The following is an 18,078-nucleotide window of genomic DNA, read 5'->3' on the forward strand; positions in this document are numbered from 1 at the left end:
AACTCTGGGCCTGGATTTTTCCCAGTGAAGGAAAACTGTTATTCTGTTTCAAGTACTTGGGAACTGGCGATGCCGGGCAGGGAGGTGAAACCAGCAGCAGGGTCGGCTGCATGAGGGAGGCTGCCGGCTCCCCAGAGCTGTCCCTCTGCGCTTCTCCCACCCTCAGCTGCTCTTTTCAGTAGAGTGTTTAGAAAAAAAAAAAAAAATCCCTCCCGTCAAATTCTGCCCTCCTAAAGTGTATTTTTAGAGAAGTTTGAGTTCAGGCGTCACGACTGGGGCAGGGGGGGGTTGCTGCGGGAGAGGCAGGCGCTGAGAAAGGAGGTTTTTTCACCCTTTTCATCAAGCCCTTGCACTGCCATTTTACCGAGGCAGGGAGGGAGCGAGCGAGGGAGGGAGCGCGGAGCGACAGACAGCGCTGGCGAGGAAGTTTCTCACGGCAACTGCGGGCTGGATCTGGAACGGAGCCTTTTGTTCCCGGCAAGTTCAGCAGGAGAGAGAGTTGGAGTCTGCTGATGAGAGGGGAGAGAGAGGGGAAAAAACCCAACCGGTGGAGAAATAAAATGGAGGGAAGTAGGAAGAGAGCAGAGCGAGCTCGTACTGAGCCGAGATTAGCTGCTGGAGCGGCGAGCTCGGTGTTCGCTGCAGCACGGCATTTATTTAGAAAGTTGGTGCGGTAGCCTCAGGCAGAAATCCCTTGTTAAGAGCATGGGAATGAGTGAGAGACCCAAGGACAAGCGCTGCTGTGCAGGAAGTGGAATTTTCCGAGGGGTTCACATCCTTCGGTGCTCTTTTTGCCAAGATTTTGTCTCCTTGCTCGATGAAGGGTGCCTCCTAGAGACATCAGGAAAAAGGCCTTAAAGATGAGGCGTGCTCTAGGTCTGTTTAAACGAAGTAATTCGAGGTAGGGGACACCTTCCCCAAGAAATTACAGCCAGGTCTGAAGACCAGATGCAACTTTGGGTACTCCCCTGCCTCCCCCCCCGCCCCGTTTCTCCCCAGAGCACGTTGAAACACTGTGCATTAGGACCACAATCCCCCAATGTGGTGAAAAATCAACAAACACACCCCCCGCAATGTAATGCTTAGCCGCTTCTCCAATATATCCTATATTCACATAAACAATTGTTCTTGTCTCCCGGTACACGCTGCTAATTCTTCACTTCAAACCCACACATGCTCTTTCCATGTATACAGACCCAGAATGCCAAACGCTATAAACTTGTCTGGATTAACCCTCAAATCGCTGACAAACACTGATCCCTTGAACGGTCACCCACGGAAGGTGGAGCAGAACTTTAATCCCTCATTATTTGTCCACTCGGTGGTGGATCAAAAAAGCAAGAATCTGTGGATGACGAGAGTTCGCTTGTCGCACAAGACTGGGTTAAGTGCGGTGTCCTGAAAATACCGCTTGATTAAAAATGTTAATCACCTTCTACGTTCTCAGCAGAGGCAGAAAAGAAGCGCCTTCGCCCCGTGTGGGGAGTGCACGGCGTGGCTGTGACAGCAGCTCAACGAGACACCACGTGGGAAATCCGAGTTCAGGATTTAAACGTGCTTTTCCACTCCGGCCACGAGGGACTGGGCCGGGACGAGGGGGGGGGGGGTGGAATTAAAAAAAAAAAAACCACCAAACACAACCTTTTGGTGCTGCTCAGAAGCGACCTCTGCGGCTGCTCGGGCAGTGAAGTTCAAGAGCCCCGAGCCGAGAGCGGCGGGCAGATGCGCACGGTACCGCCGGGATCGGGAAAATCAAAGAGCAAAAGGGAAAATAATAATAATAATGGCAAGGGGGGGGGGCAGCCACCGGGGGAGCGCAATTGGCTGGAAAGCGTTATTCTGCGCTTTGTACTGAGGAGTCACACCCCAGCGATCGGAACTGGCTCAGAAGCGGCTGTTTTAACGTGTGGCTGAGCACAATGGCACTCCGCGGGGTGCGCAATTACCGAGGCATGTGCGCGGTCCCCAGGTGCTGCAGGCAGCCAGCGCCAGGTTCCCAGAGGCGCCCGGTGCCCAGCACCGAGCTACACACACACACACACACAATTCCCGGGACCCGCGGGGGCGGCCGGGAGGAGCCCCCCAGAAGCGGCTACACCGACCTGATGGGCGGCTGGTCTGCCCCGGCTGGGCTAGTGGCACCGGGGCGGGCGGGCCATAGTGGAGGATGCGTCGGTAGCCATGGCCGGTGGCCACAACTTCATCCTGGTGACTTTCTTCTGGAGCGTTTCATGGAATCGCCTTGCCACCGGGGACCTCTGAAAGGCCTGTGAAAGTTTAATAGGGAAACGGCATAAGGCAGCGCACAGGAATTTCAGTTCCTCACATTTTTTATGGTGGCATTAACTTCTACATATTTGTGAGTAATTAACAGCGTGGCTGTTAAAAGAAGATTTAAAGACAACACCCCCCCACCCCCCCATGCTTTCACTCCTTTTCTAAAATGGTGCAAATCTGGTTCACCTCCGACGTGACACCCACCAGGATAGTGGTGGGGTGAGAATTATGAACACCACGGTTTGTCCATGTATATAGGAAAACACATTAAACCCTACATATTAATGAACGTCTCAATTAAAATAAATATTATTTTGCTACAGTTATTTTTTGTTCTCACACACACACACACTTTATTTTACTAAAGCAGGGAAACATACAGAAACCTTGCCTGCAGTAGATGTGTTTTTTTTTTTTTTTAAACGGAGCCCAGATGCTGGTCAGGATTAAGGTTACACCAAACACATTCTACATTGCCATTTTCCAAACAGAATGAAGCAGATGGAAAAGATGGAAGAGGATAAAGCAGGAACGGAGCACCGCTGAAAACTGCAAGCCCTGCACTAACGCTCTAGAGGAGTGAGCTGGGATGCCAAGGGAGACAGAAAGAAAGAAACCAGGCATATCGACTCCGCATATTGCATGCCTCACTTTTAAAATAAGTATTTTAAATTAAACAGCTGTCAGATTTTGTGCTTTAAACCTTATATTTAAAATGGAAAAAGAAAATTCAGCTGCAACCATTCACTGTAGTCTGCTTAGGGCTCAGTCCTAGAAGATGCAAAAGCCACTGGCCTCAGGCCATGGCAGTACTTAAGTATATGCGTAATTTTAAACATCAGCAGCCCCGGTGATTTTAGGCATGTACTCCCTTAAAGTTAACCTTATACTCAGCACTTTGCCGGATCTGTCCACAATACTCATACCAGCTCCCAGCTCGAGAAAATTAGTATTGTACCTCTGAGAAAACAAAGAAAAAGCATCTTTTTAAATGGGCTAAAGATTTTTTTAAAATTTCTAAAAGACACCAGTTCATCCATACTGGGAACTCAGATCAAACTGAAATGAAATCTCCAGGGGAAGTTAGCTGAATCCATGCTTATTTGTCAAATACCACCATTTGGCAAATATATTCTAGTATTTTAGGTGAAACTACAGCTTAGTTTGCTCAGCACTATGACTCAGTCATATGATGTGCTTTGAAAATCTTGTGCAAAAACAGATATTAAGAGGTTTTGTTGATATTATACAGGCACACACAAGACAGAAAGAACACACAAACTATTAAATATTCATGCTACAGGGAGAACACTTAGTAATGTCCCTTCATTTCAGATGTACAAAGGCAGGCACAAATAACTGATAGAAAATTTAATAAAGCAAAACAATTGCAATATTCCACGTAAACAAGGTGTTGACCAGCTTTGAAACATTCGATCATGAAAGGGTCAGACAGAAATTCTACTGACCTACCTTTCAACAGTCACCCGCAAATGTGTATTTCAAAATCTTAATTCTGTAATCTAACCCACATGGGGAGCTTTAGGACTTCACGCGCGCACAGAAGTCTGCATGCAGGGATGTGACTGATTTTCTGCTTTTAAGGCCTCCATCCTGTAATCTAGCTCAAGTGAACATGGCCTAAAAGTAAAACTCTGTAACTTTACCTCAGTGAAATTCACTTGCATTAGAAACAAAAATTTAAGCACATTCAGACCAGCTTTGCTGGAACTTTTAGAATTTGCTACTGGATTTGTGAAACAAGGTCATTTTAATCTAACAGTTATCTCTGACTTTAAAGAGGCCTGCAATCAAACCTTAGCAATATTACTTCTCTATAAAGGCTGATATTATCACATGCGCTTTCAGTGAAACAAAGGCATTGGTCAGAATTGTTAACGTTCTCCGTAAAACAGAATCCTGAGCTCCAGACTTATTGAAAAATCATTAAAAAAAAGACAGACCTTGTTTTCAAACCTTTATAAAAATATTGAGTATATCTGGCCAAAAAAAAACCCCCAAACCCAAACCAAAATGACAAAAAAGCACACCCCAAATCCAAGCATTTAATGGTCGTTGCTTACATTCCTACCTTTATAATGAAGTACCTGAGCAGAATGTGCTCAGAAAGGTTCATATTCATTACGTGTATGGGTAAGGAGTGTAACTACATACATTGGGAAACAAAGAATCTAAAAATATTATTTTTTCCTACCTTCAGGAAACATGACCTGGGTTTTCCAGTGGCATGGGTTCCTGCAGTCAGAGAGCACTGCAGCCCTCTCGATGTAATCCTGACCCTCCAGAGTCACGATCTTCCTATTGTCTTGTTTTTCTTGTCTATTCTGAGACTGTATCTTCTTAAGGACTACCTTGCACAAATGTGTAGAGTAGCTGGCACACTTTCTGTTTAAAGACAGGAATGATAGCAGTGAATAACGCTGAAGCAGCACAAGGAATGTAACTTCCGAATGTCAGTGTTGCCATGGGCTGTAATAATCCACTGGTAGTCATCAACAGTTGCACAGGATAACAGAGTCCTGGATTCAGTTATCACTGGTTAAGAAACTTCTCATTATTTTTTTTTTTAAGGACTTTGCAGTACTTCAAAATTCATGACTTTTTGCTGTATCAACAGCCATGACATAGCATCTTTCTTTAAAAATACCAAAACCAGCAACCCCCCCCCATATCAACAAACAAAACCCAAACAAAACATGAAGCACTACAGTTGAGTTGTGATACAAATGAGAGAGAGAGCCACCTCTAGGGGTACAAAAATAATCTAAAATTGACGTCCTATTATGGGGAGAAAGGGAAAAAAAAACCCCATCTCAAAATCAAGCCAGAGACTTGGAAAGTAATGTCCAGACAACTAGAGACTTAACTAACCTGACCTCAGCAAGATGTAAACCCTAAGTTATTTTTCCCCTGGAGGGGGAAAAGATGTAGAGGAAAATGAACAGATAAAACGCAACATAGATTTAACAAAGGCAATCATGCCAGACAAATCTGATGTCTTTCTTTGATAAGAAAACAGATTTTTCTTGGTAAAGGAAAACACGGTTGATCTCACCCACCTAAAATTCAGTAAAGCATTTGATCTGCTGCCATACGTGAAAATACAAGTTAAAGTGGAAAATATGAAGATTAGTGCAAGAAAAGTTTTGTGTGTAAAAAATGGCTAAAAACCCCCGGCTGAGTTGTGTTGAAATGGGAACTTTTGGGCTAGGAAGTGAGTGTTTTAAAAGCTCCAGCACTGGTCTCAGAACTGGCGCTATTTTTTCAAGCGACATGAGCACGACGCATAAAAAAAAAAAAAAAAAAAGAGTATTAATACAGCTAGTCACTGACAAAAGCACAAAGCATCAATACAGAAGACTGCAATATTGTAAATGAAGAACTGGATGAGGTTCTGGACCAGCACAGGAATCCTGAGGAACGGACTGGTGGAATGCAGTAATAAGATTAATGCAAATCACAAGGCTGTTCACACAGGGACTAACAGCCAAAATTCTTGTAAACTGGGAATTCATCACAGTTAATAGAGAAGGATGAAGACTCAGAAGCAATATTTAGTCACAGAAGTGACTAAACATCACAAAAATGAAGATGACAAATGCGATCTAAGGATCAGGTAAGGCACATCCAGATGTTATGGCAACAGCTCTCTTGCAGAATTTTTGGTAGGGTTTATATTCAAGAATGATAAGTGAAAACTAGAATAGTCATAGAAAAGGCTTCTTAAGACTGTTGGAAGAGCAAAGAATCTATCGTAAGAAAACACCAGTGTTTTATTTCAGCTAACTCCAACAAAAGAAAGGCCGAGACAGGATAGCATTCATTTGTATACATAGATTATGGTTTGAAGACAGGTATTTAAGCTAAAGGATTATGTTGGCACTAGATATATATAAAAGCCCGAGTACATTTAAGATGATAGCTAGAATAGAATGTCTTCCTATTAGAAAAATTAGGTTTAAAAAAATCCTTCTAGTGGGGCTACCAAGCTGAAAGGGACTAGCTGTTCTTACGCTGGAGCATGATGTCCTTATGGACAAAATGAGAGATGAGTGCCTCAAAAGCCTGGCATAAGGCAGCCGACAGAGGCTCCTCGAGCTCGGTGTTAGGAAAGTCCAAACAGAGGGATGACCAACACCAGCAGCCCCCTCTCCAAGCTCACCTGCAACCTGGTGGTTGATTCACAAAGGAGATACTTACGATTAGTTCACTGGGGCAAGTTGGAAATGTGTTTATTGTCACTGGAACAGATACAGTGGAGAACTCTGACAGCTTTGCCATTAATTTCCCTGCTTTGCATCAGTGAAATGAGAGGAAAAATCTCTTTGCAATATGTGATGATACATTTATGGTGGTTTAAAAGTATTCAGATACTATAGTGAAAAGTGTAATGAAAATCCATTACAATTAGTAATTCTGTATTTACTGCCGCACTTGAATTATATGCAATAAATAAAATATGTAAGCAAACATCAAATAACAAGGATAAAAGGAAAATCTGAAACCAACATTCGTTGAATGAGACAAGAATTTGAGAAGGCAGGTTATATGATTTGATTTAAAATTAGACACTGTATCAGGTGCAAAGAACTGGATTAAGATGAGCAAAAGTGTAAGAACCATACAGAAGAAAACCAAACACCCTGCTCAGTTCCCTGTTAAATTCATCCGGGTCACAAAAGCGTAAAGAAGCATGAAATACAGAGAGCCAATAACATGTAGGCTGACCCAGCCCTGGAGTACGCACAAGCTCAGCAAATTCTCGGTGTCAGACAGTGCTTGGAGAACTAAGCAGTGATCCTTGTTGCATTCAAGCCTACACACACTGTCACCTCCATAGCGCAATGGTCCTCTCGTTCTGCAGAGAACTGTTGAAAGAACAAGCTTTTCGAAGGGTAAAGCTTCCCAAAAAGCCGAAGTATTGCACTTCCCCCCAGAAGACCATAAAAGACTCGCACTGTATTTCTAGTTTTCACTAACAGCTTTTCATTTCCATCATAAGTAACATCACCAGGGATACCTATTACCCATTTCTTTCCATCTAAGGTCTCTTAATCTCTCTGGACAAAACATACCTGCTTTAGCAGTACTTTTCCTTAGCAAACAAACCATGGCTGCCCTTCTTGGGATCTTCTGTTCTTAACTGTTTGACCACTGGAGATGTTTTTCATAATTTCAAACACACGGTGTTCCATGCTGTCAAAGACCTGCCACTTCTTCATCTTTCTATCAACGATAACAGGCCAGGGCATGGAGCTGAAAAGCATCTGCAGGTTTTTTGGCAGGGGGGTGGGGTGCTCCCTCTTCTTTTCCAGTGTTCTGACCAGATGACTGCATACCTCACCTCCATAAATTGTATCTTCATGTCATTAATGTTTTGGACAAAACCAGAATCCCGTAACTTTTCTGTTGTGGGTTTTTTTTTCCTTTCTTCAAATGCCTTTCAGATTCAACTTTGGTTCACCTCAAATCTAGCAACTATGTCTATTATATTTTAAAAGGGACATCAACAAATTATTCCGTTTGTCTTGTTAATAGCAGGAGAGTAAAAAAATTGAGCAAGAAACTTATAATTTAAGACTCCCCATTTGCAAGCAAACAAGGTCATATTAGAACTTATATGAAATTAACACTTTCTGAGTAATAATAAGAGAAAACATAATTTCAATCCAATATTGAAAATTAACATTATCTCACAATTCCTCTTCCACTGGCAGGCTGACCCAGTTGGAGTTCACAAGAATGGTGCATTTGAAAAGCTGCCTCAGATCTTTTTCTTCCCCTTGTTTTCAGGCATGACATTTTCAGTCGCCTTTTTTTTGCAGCCAAGGATCAAGACATGAGCATGCACAAGGAGGGGAGTAACTGGCTGGGCGGCAGCACTGCACTAAAGAAGCCAGTGGTCATAATGGATCACAAACTGAATTTGAGTCAATGCAATAAAGATAATACATCACAGAAATATTTAATAAGGCTGCTTTATGTAGGACACCCACAACAATTATCTTGCTCAACTCGGTGTTGGTGAAATCTCAGCTGGAATATTGTAGCCATTTTCAGGTACCACATAAAAAAAATAAAACCAGATATAAACTAACAGGAAAGAGCACAAAGAGAGCAACAAGAATGCTGGGAGGCTGAGGAAACCTAACCCCCAAGAACAGACTGAAATACTGGATTTGCTTAATTAAAAAAAAAAAAAGAATAAAGAGAAGAGAAAAAGGAGAGAGCTCATGTGAGAATTGAGAGGGGACAAAATACCAACAGTCTATTTTGTTTCAGTAAAGGTCAGCAACCAAATGTTCATGTCCACTGAAAGTAGAACAGGTAATAGACTTAATTCACAGTAAGATTTGGCAAAGTAACAAAAGTGACATTTAAACAATGAAAACACTAGTATGGGAAGTTGTAGAATGCCCTTCATTTCAGATTTTTTTTTTTAAGCACAGGATACACAAACATCTGTATGGGATACAGATAAGCATCTCTCTCTCGTCTCAGAGTTGTGATGGGATCTAAGGACCTCCTGATGTCCCTATGACAGCTATATTTATTATTACAGCAAATAACAGGAAGAAGAACACTGCTGAGAAAGGATTATTTCAATTAGAAAAGTGGACTTTTAAATGAAGAACACGCCATTCTGGGTCACTGTCTCAGGCTACCCTTTCAGTAAGTTGGAGGACGTTCTTGCAACTGCCAGCTCCAGAAGAGATGCAGGAGCGCGTTAAGTGCATCGCTTATGCAAATACATACGCACTCTGAATTTAAAGTTTACAAGGCATTTCAGATTAAATGTTCCTTGTTTTATTAATTTTATTTTGCTAAGTCAAACTACTTTGATACACTTTTATGTAAAAAAATGGCTTTTTTGCAGAGGCTTTTTCACTGGATGTCCGTAACATTGAAACTGTCTTTCCATTCCTTGCTTCTACCCACTTTTCGCTGCCTCTTACGGAGGTTGCACAAAACAGGGCAAGCTCATGTTTCGAATGAGTTTGTTCTTAACAAGTTTTGTAATACCATTCTACATCCATTCAATGGTAAATCACCTACACTGATGAGCAAGGCCACTGTACAACCATTAAGAAGTTGTTCTCTGTGTTCATAAATTCTTTCTCCTGGCTTGACAGACCATGTGTATTCCTTGAACCCCCATAACCCCTATTTGATTCAGGGACTGTACCTGGGGAAAAACTCTAGGTAATTTCTTATGTGTTGCCAAGCTTTATGACATAGAAGATCAACACCTTCTCCAGATATATACAGTAAAAAAAAAAAATCCTGTGACAATAACCCTGACATAAAACTGGCTAGTTTTCAGTTGGAAGGAATCAGAAATAACGCTTTTCCGCAGACAGCAACGGGCTTCTGCACGTTAAGGGATGTCTTTAGTTTGTATCCTGCCTGTGCAGCCAAGATCTGCACAGGTTTCTAGGAATGCAATTTTGTCATCCTGATGTTTGGCTGCCGCTACTGGCCATCCCAGTTCTGCACCAGTACCCAGTGCTATCAGTCACCACTAGCTGACTGCACCCAGAAACAGTACACCACTGGGTAAACCGCTCCAGATAAAATCCTGTGTAGAAGTAGCAGGTTGGTTTCTCTTTGTGCATTTCTTCTGTTACCAAGTAGCAAAAGTTCTCTGAAGCCACAGAACTAAATCTTTCCACCTGTGCAACCTCACAGGAATATGCATTGTAATGGATTTACCCATTTCTTCTTCATGCAACCTTGCAGCATTTTGAAAAAGAAATTGTGTCAGCAAAAATCAATGGATGCCATGAGAAAAGGAATTGTAATTTGTCACGTTGACCCACAGAATCCTCAAATTCCTGAGAATTCCCTGTCAACACGCTCTGAAAAAAACCACGCAGCTGAGCAGCAGAACACCACTCCATGGGATACCTGCCCAGAATATTCTGAGAGGTAAGTTAATACAAGAGAGAACCAGAGAACAGTGCTCCCGATTAACACTGAAAATACCTTAAATCAGCATAACAAAGTGGGGTGAGTGTACTTGTGCTCCATATCGTTAAATAGCTGTAATTAGATCAAACAGACTAGACTGATGTATCATCCCTTTGTAGAGACGGCCTCAGAAGATAGGTCAGAAGCTAAGTTCAGTGAAACAGTTTTAGTACTGCAGCTTTTACCTAACAAGACACAGCCACACACTCACTTGAAAGTAAATACTACTTGGCAGAACTGCTGAATTCCAAAGAAAAAGAGTTTCTAGAGAAGACAGCATTCTTCATTAATACCCTTAACTTTTGTCAGTAATAAAACTCTCCTAGTTGACTTGATAATATACCTTTAGGATAAACAATGTACAACATTTTGGTTACAAATTCATTTGTGTCAAGGCATTTGAAGGTCTTTATTAAGTGTTCCCTTATCAATTAAAGTGTCTACACAGAAAGGGTGAATTCTAATTTGCTTTGTTCTTTCAGAATCTTTTAATTAAACTTAAAGAAAATAATGTAGAACGACATTGCATGAAACATGGTTACTACATTTCAGAGATGAGCAAAACAGAAGGTAGCAGATGGTATGAAGAGGATATATGTGAAGAGATGTAAATAGTAGGAAACCTCACAAAATCAAAAACGTAAGGCAGAACTGAAAGTGTGTGCAAGACCCCTGGGAGAGCTGAGGAGATGAAGCAACAACTGAGCTGAAAGATACCAGACTTTCCTTACTCAGAAATGACAAAACACCAAGAGGAAGCTCTAATCTAGCAGAAGGAAAGACCCATCGTAACGAGGGGAGTCGAGACTGTTGTGAAGGGTCCTTAAGGTAAATATGGAAGGAGGGGAGGAAACAAGGACAGCATTGCAGGTGCCAACAAATATATTCATCAAACACTCTTTGAATCAAAAAGAACTCTCTCAACCCCAAACTATTTCAGAACTGTAATCAATAAGTAATGAAGACATTATAAAGGAGCTAATAGTAGAAAATAACCTTGTATTGAACAAAGACAAGATGAATTGTTTAAATTAGGCAGAAGATCAAACAAAGAGCAGCTTGGTAACTAATCAGAAGAGTTCTAATCATCCTAAACAGCCGCAGCATTACGATGGGGTTAGGAAGGTTAGGAAGAGACAGAACCTGCACTCCAAGTCACATGAATTGCTGTGGCTGCACAGACTGGTAGTCCTGTCCGATAAAGCCTGAAAAATGAGTGAGCAAATTATGACGTATCTGCATATCATAGCAGAGTCTGGTGAAGACCAAGAAGGTCCTTCTAATCTTTTGATAAAGAAGTTATCAATAACAGACCGATACTGTCAAATGGAAGCCACCAAATACTGCTTTGATGTAGAGGGTATTTAAGGGCAAAGGGAGGCACACTTGAGAAGTGGGGCTTAGTCGACGACTGCTGTTCAGTTGAAGGAATAGTTGGAAAATGGTAACTATTCTAAACATTTATATTTCAAATAGTTGTTAGAAATTAGAAAAAAAAACAACCCACAGTTGCTTCCTCTTTTTGTGGAGGATTTCTTCTGGCCAGTGACAGGCCCACGGAATTTACCCCTAATTTATGAAGCTGTCAGAATTAAACCCAATGAATATTCTACCAAATACGAGAAGTAAGGGGAAGGAGAAGCTAGTGACCTGGTGTTACAAAAGCACCTAGCACCGGCATTCGGAAGTCAAAGAGCATTTTCTTTCCTTCTTTGCACCAAAAATACTGCCATCTTAAAGATATCTTTACACATCTCTGTCTCCAACAGAAAAGCCAGAAACTGCAGAGAGGGATACTGATATGGAGATGGCAAGGGTGCAGAGTTTGGTTGACAAGTCTCGGGAACTGCAAAGAGGAACGGCTGGGCCACTGACTGTCTTAACACAGTTAACACATCTGTTTACTAATCACCAAAGGTTAAACTCAGTTAATAAAACCTGGGAAGCTGAAGAGCTGCTGATTTCTGAAGTGGCCCTTCCATGCAGCTGCACAGACTACGGCATCAGCACCAGGAAGTAACATACCTTGTTCTGTGAACCGAGAGAGTGTGTGCCGAGATGACAGCAAACTGCCCAGCAACCTGTCTCCAGCTCGTGAAAAATATCATTGCGTTCTGAGCATCAGAAAAAGCGTAACAGAGAGAAAATGGCAGCGCCGTATGCAAAGGACAACATTGAAGAAATATGGGACAACTATCTAAATACACTGCACGATTGCTGAGCCCACAGAAGTCAGCCTCGTGGTGTCCCTCCATCATGAAGATGCACTTGGTGACAGGTGGCTCACTCTGTCTCATGCCAAGTGTCTTTCCATAGCAGAACACCACAAAGTTCACTGAGTCTAAATCACAACTATTCTCATTTTGTATCTTCTTCTGCCGCAAGTTCAATTTGTCTAGGTGATTTATGAGGTGAACTCCAGCTATGCAAGCCTCCTCTCCTTCTGAATGGAGGAACAATTCAGATAAGAAACAAATCTCTTCTGAGTTAATAGAGGAAACTGGACTTAACCGCATTTACTAAGGTATTTATTACACATCTAGGCCAGATGAAGCTAAGCACATTTAATACATGTAAAACTGCAGATAGCTGCTAGGAAGAGCAGGAAACAAACACAACAGATTCACAAGTTTCTTAATAATTTAAATGAAGCCACTAAAGTAACAGAGAAGCAAGAGTTGCTGGCAATAGCAACAGATATCTATCAATTCCAGCTTGTTGCTTACAGCAACACACACGCCTTGAGAAGCAGTTGGCTCCATGTCCCCTTGGATACCCTCGGGCTGAGGGACTGCTAAATCGTAATCAATGTGAATGCATAACCCCCAACAGGCCCTGCGTTACTTTCGCGGCTGTTGATTTCATAAATTGTCTTGAGGTTCTCTGTCATCAACAACACTCTATATAATTACAGAAAAAACTGCAACTTACAGGCCTGGTCCTGTGAGCGATGGATGTTCTTTGATGACTCAGCTGTTCGTGGGGGATCATCAGCACTTTGTAGATGGGAGGCCAATGCTAAGAGATAATTTGCAAGAAATAAATAGCTATGGTATAACTTCAACTTATCATTATGGAAAAGACCATGCGCAGAATTCTTAAAATGCAATGAAATCACAGAATTAAAATTTTTAAGCGTAAAAACCATTATTAAGTCATCCAAGTCCATTTACAATTATTGATGGTAAATCCATCTACTCCAGATGGGAAGAGGTCACTCTCTTCTTTTTCCAGGGCAAGTCTATGAATAATTTGAGTGATTAAAGCTCAAAGCAGGTGTGAAAATGAAAAAGACCAGGAAAGCATATGGGAAGGAAACCACACGCACATGAAGATACTTAGCTTTCATTCTGGAATCAAAAAAGGCACCCTCCATTCTCCCCAGCCCGTACAGCCACAAAATACAGACGAGTTTGTACATTTTTTCCAAAAGAGTTGTCACTTTTAAAGGCACATCGAAATCTTATTTTTACTTTTTAGGTCTTCCTCCTTCTATCAGAGATGACCTAAATTTTGAGCTGAAGCATTCACAGGATCCTTGCTTGGAATATAAAACAACAGCAAAAACATCAGGCTGCAAAAGAGGCAAAATAATAGGAGGGAAAATTACAGTGAAGACCTCCCTGAATAACAGGAGGTCACAAACACTGCAGAAATAGATGCTGAAGTAGTACTATCCAGAGACAGTGGACACAAAGTGATTGCATTTACAGCAACCTAGCAGAAGACAGGTGGGCAGGATGTGAATCTAAGCAAACGGCCACAGTTCTGGGAATACCCAACAGTTCTCAAAATTTCCCCTCAAATATATTGCTGTATTCTTTGTGCAAAAAATATCAGACACACCAAAATCCAAGCGTCTCCTCTTAAGAAAGAAAAAAACCCAAAAAACCAACAAACTTGAAAGCTTACTAGGAAAGTATTCAAATGGAATTAAACAGCTGCAGAAAGGGGTAGAGGCTATATTTTATATGCCAAAGAGAAAAATGTATGGAAAACACATATACGACAAGGTAAACAGTAGTATAGACTACTGAACATTCATGAAGCTCATTATTAAAAAAAAAACCAACAAAACCCATACTTGCAGATACATTTATTGTTTTATTTTATCATCTTAAGCAGTCAACAGAAACTGAGATTATAATCTGTGCCTTTTTAAAATTCCATTCAACAGATGTTCATAAACAGACTTGAGCCAAATTTCAGCTCCCCAAAAGGATATTCAGCCAGAGAACTTTTACAAATGGATGATAAAGTCCCGCTTTTTCCCTTGTAATGATTGCTTTTCTGAGACATCAAATCCTCTCTTAGCCTCATTACAAGTTCCCACCAGCATAAAACATATTTTTCATTTCCATTTCCTATAGTATTGTTTTCCAAAAATGGCATTGACGTTCCCAACACAAGAGAACTCTCCTTCATTCCTTTTTTTATGTCATCTCCTCAATACAGTATGAAGTGATTGTCTCGGGGACAAGGCTCTGTTCTTTTAAAAAGAGGGGAAAAAATCCAACTGGTACTAATAAATATTTACTTAATGTAAAGAAAAAGGCATTCAACAATTAGGTATGAAAATTACAGAAAAAAAAATTGGGTGTTTGGAAAGGCAAAACTGTAAGAAGTTCAGTCCGTTTTACAGGAATGACTACTCAATAGCTCCTTTTGGGACACAGTGAGATTGCTTCTTTAAAAGTATGCTCTAGAAATACCCCCAAATCACAGAAATTTTAAGTCACTTGAGGATTTAAGATGCAATATAAAATTAAGAAATATCAGGACACATAATGGAAATGGTGGACTGGAAACAGTGTTGCACTTACTTGCTTATGTTAAAAGGGGAAGGAGGGGGCTGAAGGGAAAGGTTTTATTTTTACTTAATTACTCTCAGTGTTCGCTGGGGACTCCTTCCACAATGTATTTTATATTTGGGCCTAAATGGAAGCAGGATTCAGCCTTGATCTTACTCCTTATGACAATATGTTTCTTAAATTAGAAGTCCCATAACTAGAATGTTGACACCACTGCTAATGTTCCTCCAGCACCTGAGAGTCTCTTATCTGTTACCAATCAATTAATCCTGGAAGCAGTTAGCATAGGGAAAGAAAGAGATTGTTTAAAATAAATAAATCCAGAAAATACTACTTTGTAGGCTTGTAGCATCTTTCATCCAAGTGAAATATGAAGTCTGAAAACACTTAAAAAAAACCCCAAACCCACTCAACTTTGAGGTATTTTGAAAATGATAATACATTAATTGAGTGAGCATCCACCTGCGATGCAATTACAAGAGTCTCCTACTGCAGCATTTCACACATATTCAATCCACCTTCTGGTTACAGCTTACAAGTTTGTGGTATGTAGAAGGAACAGCAGAGCTGGTTAAAGATTTTCTCTTGCTTCACATACTCTGCAAGCTTCTCATTAACTCATACATGACTTTAATCAGTGCTGAAGCACACACTTCTTTCAGCATGCATCAGGACTGGTCTGGAAAAAAACCCTTACTCAATAAAATATTATTATAACCATGAATTAGTAAAGAAAAAGGCAACCTTTTCCTGAAGTGACTGCTGAGTTTCATATATAAAGGGTTAAACCGACCTTCACTGATCCAGAAGAGGTAATAAAATAGAACTTTAAGGACGAAAATGGAGCACTTATGATGAAGAGCTATGTTCAAGATGACAGAAGACAAAACCTTATTCTTAAAGCACAGATGCTTCTAAAACAAGAGCTCACACATTTTAAAAAGCACATTTCCAACCCATTATAATGAATAAGCAAAACGAGGGGAATCGGTTGTGGTTTGGGTGGTTTTTTTTCTTGCAGGGCTGTGGAGCTCAGAGGAAAGGGGGCATTCACTCGATGTGCTAGCAGACCAGATGCATGCTTTGCACTTATGCAGGGCTGTGGAGCTGGTATTGGTTGGTAGGGGGGAGAGAAAACAGAGTAAGCCTGAGAAAAACCCATCAGAGCTCCTGTCCTCCCCTTTCAGCGTTAATGGGAGGGATACAAGTCTATGGGAGCTGCAGTGGGGGATGGGGCTGGTAGAGGGGGTGGGGAGAAGCAGAGCAAGGCCTTACAATCAGCAGCAGCTCTTGTTCTTTCCTTTCAGCGTTAACAGGAGGATGTGAAGCTCGTGTAGCTGGGAATGGGATGGGGGAAGCAGAGCAGGATCATAGTTTAGCTTTTGTCCTCTCTCCACAGGGTTAATAGGAGGACACGAAGCCTGTGTAACTGGGATAGGGGGAGGGGATCGGGAGGGGTGCGGGGTGTAAGGCCTTAGATCACAGTTTCTTGCCCTGTTCTCCCTGCAGGGTTAACGCGAGGATGTGAAGCTCTCGTCTAGGGGCAGCTTTAGGATTTGTGGGGTCCTGTGCGAAGTCAAACAGCCGGGGGCGGGGGGGGGGGGGAGGGGGGACACACGGGACGGGGACGGGATCAGGGGCAAACTTCCCTAAACGTGGCAGTGCAGAGCTCTGCAGACCCAGAGATGAGGGGAAAAAAGAAGAGCCACGAAGTTGCCCGTGGGGCGGCAGAGGCCATCGGCGGGGTGGGGTGAGCCCAGCGCCTTATCTGTGAGGCGCAGGGCGGCCGCCCCCCCGGCGGGCGAGGGCCGGAGCAGGGCCCAGGTGTGCTGACAGGAACGCGGGCCCCCCGGGACGGGGGTGGAAAACCGACCACGGGCGGCGGGGCGGGGGGAAGGCGCAGCTCCAGGGCCCCTGTGGAAACTGCTCCGAGGGCGCTCACCTGCCAGGAGGACGCCGCGTCGTGTGAGGCGGCGGGGGAGGGCTGAGGCACGACCCCAGACCCTCAACCTTAACCCAGGGGGAAAGTTTCCCCGAACTCTGCCGCTGGCGGCGGCGAGGGGAGCAGTGGAGGCGGCGGGCTGCCGGCCGCCCCCTCAGCGACACGCCGCACCGGCCCCCCCGCCGGGGGAGGGGGCGCTGTTCCCGGCTCCGCGCCGCGTTTTCCCGCTCACCCCTCCCTCGCGCAGAGCTGCCCGCACCGCCTCACTTCTCCGCGCCTCCGGACCCCTCCGCCGAGGCCGGCGCTTTTTTTTTTCACCTCCCCTCCCCCCCACTTCCCCCTGACTTATCCCGGCCGAGCCCGGGGGGTGAGGGCAGTGGGGAGAAACACTCCTCTTCTCGTTTCTGTAACTGTATCCAGCTAAGGGAGAACGGGACGGTGCCTTTTACCGCGTGAGGCAGGAGAGGCCGTTGGGACTACTTGGCGTTCCTGCCACGGTCTCGGGCGGAAGGAGCTAGCTGTGCGAGAGGCTGCGCGGTGCTGCGGCTCTTCTCAGCGCTTCCTGGAAACTCCCGCTTAGGAGCGAAAGGGGGGGGGCGGGAGAGAAAGAGTCCCAGGCCGTGAGCGGGGGGGGGCGACAGCCACTTCCCCACCGCCGCACCGGGGACGCGCAGCCCGGACAGCCCCCGAGCCCGCTGACACCCCGCAAATCGATCCCCTCACCCCCTTTTCCTGTGCTGATGAAGCAGAGAAGTGAGGGATAAACTCCCTCGTAACCGCCGTCCAGGCCGGAGGGGGCGGCAGGCCGCCCTTTTCCCTCCTCATAACGCGGGGAGCGCCCCTCAGCACGCCGGCGAGGGGTGGGAGCGGGGGAAGGTGGCGGGGGGCGGACAGCCTTCATGCCGGCTTAGCAGGGAGGGCGCTGGGAGGGAGGCAGGCAGCTTTGGGGGGGGGGGGGGGTGTGCGGGGGCAGCGGCCTTCCCCGCCGCGACGGGGCTGGGGGCGGCAGTGCCCCCCGGGGGGCTGCGGGCCCGCGGTGCCGGCTGATGGGAGAGC

The 18,078-nt window shown here is 43.9% G+C and overlaps 1 protein-coding gene and 1 long non-coding RNA gene across 3 annotated transcripts in view; one reads left to right on the forward strand and one right to left on the reverse strand.

The window, feature by feature from the left end:
- The window catches only part of ARID1A (AT-rich interaction domain 1A), an 83,316-nt gene extending 66,061 nt beyond the window's left edge, over positions 1-17,255 (reverse strand). Inside the window, exons 1-4 of the mRNA XM_037379046.1 lie at positions 17,023-17,255; positions 13,201-13,287; positions 4,493-4,683; positions 2,103-2,267 (exon numbers count right to left, since the gene is read on the reverse strand). The gene's annotated coding sequence lies outside the window, so the exon portion shown is untranslated. The remainder of the gene's footprint in view (positions 1-2,102; positions 2,268-4,492; positions 4,684-13,200; positions 13,288-17,022) is intronic.
- On the forward strand, positions 9,901-15,410 carry LOC119144121. 2 transcript variants are annotated; one of them, XR_005102964.1, is made up of 2 exons: positions 9,901-10,227; positions 10,752-15,410. It is a non-coding gene; the product is annotated as an uncharacterized LOC119144121 (long non-coding RNA). The 2 variants fall into 2 exon arrangements; XR_005102965.1 differs by having other exon boundaries at positions 10,822-15,410.
- Positions 17,256-18,078: the final 823 nt, after the last annotated feature.

Source organism: Falco rusticolus, chromosome 3 (assembly GCF_015220075.1).
Source record: "Falco rusticolus isolate bFalRus1 chromosome 3, bFalRus1.pri, whole genome shotgun sequence".
In the NCBI taxonomy this organism is placed as follows: domain Eukaryota; kingdom Metazoa; phylum Chordata; class Aves; order Falconiformes; family Falconidae; genus Falco; species Falco rusticolus.